General features: G+C 35.7%; 1 long non-coding RNA gene across 1 annotated transcript; it reads right to left on the bottom strand.

The window, feature by feature from the left end:
- Positions 1–267: 267 nt before the first annotated feature.
- Positions 268–1,464, bottom strand: LOC121815415. Its single transcript, XR_006055067.1, has 3 exons — positions 1,447–1,464; positions 1,181–1,243; positions 268–954 (listed from the first exon to the last, which is right to left on the bottom strand). It is a non-coding gene; the product is annotated as an uncharacterized LOC121815415 (long non-coding RNA).

Below are 1,464 nucleotides of genomic sequence, written 5' to 3'. Positions count from 1 at the left end.
TCCCATTTAAAGTCCAGACTTTAATCAGATTGAGATGCTGTGGTACAACCTTAAACAAGCTCTTCATAGTCGGAAACCCTCCAGTGTGACTGAACTAAAATAATACTGCAATGGTGAGTGGATTGTGTTGATTCTTGCTGCCACTATGCTCATTATTTAAATCTTTGGTAATTATTATATACCAAGTGCTTCTGCAAGAACAATCACAGAGTTAAATGAGAGTACATTTACTAGTTCAGTTTCTTATACACCTTTTTATTATTTCAACCCTCTAGTACAGTATTAATGACCTTTCTCCTGCTGTTCCAAGTCACACATAGCTGACTGATATTGCAATCAATCAGATTAAAATGAACAGAAGAAAAAAATGGAAGAAAAATATGTTAAACTGTATTTCATGGGTTAAAAATGAGTTGAAAACATTTAGGAAAGTTTCTAAAATTGAGCCACATGGAGTGTGCTTTTTTATCTCTGACATTCAACATGAATCCATCAGAAGTACACGTAGCATCACAGTTCCTCCTCCTCAGGACAGCAGCAGGTTAACAACAGTTACAAAGTGACGACCTTCACCGGGAAACTGATTTGAATAGTTAGATTTTAAAATCATGATTTCACATTTCATTTCCAAATCCAATACAAACTTCCCCAAAATAGCTGGGATTCATGATGTGACCTCTTCCATATATTAACTTTGCACATTAACAGTTACCCAACATAATATTACACAGTACATCAAATCATTTCATTAAGCAGATGCAAGAAGACAGATTTGCAAAGGCTCCTGTGACTTTTGAAACTTTTCTCTTGTGACTATCAGACAGTTTGATTTTCCTGGCGAGATGCTTTTTGTGTGCTGAATATCTGAGTCCACTCTTCAAGCTTTTCCTTTACGGCGCTGGCATCAGGTCGGTCTTCTGGTTTCTCAGACAGCAATGAGTTAATAATTTGCTTCTGTTTAAAAACAAGAAAAAACACAGTGTATGTGTAATGTCTTGTGCAGTGAAACCTCTGATAAATAATAAATATATTTTAAAAAATGCATATGTTGTGTCCAGACAACTCAGCAATCAAAGAGGACCTTTTATAACTGAGTAAACCAATTAATCTAAGTTTTATCACTACTCTGCTGATGACCATCCTGTCGAAATTTAAGCATAGTATGAATATGGTAATTTACCTCTTTGGTAAAAGTCACTGAAAACTCTTCAGGGAACCTCTGCCTTCTGACGCCAGGCCAAATCTGGTGTTAATGAAGTGATTAAAGAAGAAAGAGGACGTTAGTTTATACAATAATTGTTCCAATTACACTTGTTTGAAGAATGAAAATATTTAAAACACACAAAAAAGCTGTGCCAGAAGAAACCAGCTACAGGTACCTAGTTATTGGTATATAATAACTCCATGCATATGCACAATGGTTAACATGACTGCAGTGAATCTCACCTTTGCTCTTTCTGAGCC

Source organism: Haplochromis burtoni, unplaced genomic scaffold, assembly GCF_018398535.1.
Source record: "Haplochromis burtoni strain Fernald_Lab_line unplaced genomic scaffold, NCSU_Asbu1 Contig_207, whole genome shotgun sequence".
Taxonomy (NCBI): domain Eukaryota; kingdom Metazoa; phylum Chordata; class Actinopteri; order Cichliformes; family Cichlidae; genus Haplochromis; species Haplochromis burtoni.
Note: the sequence above shows the minus strand (reverse complement) of the source record. Positions and strands in the feature narration are given on the sequence as shown.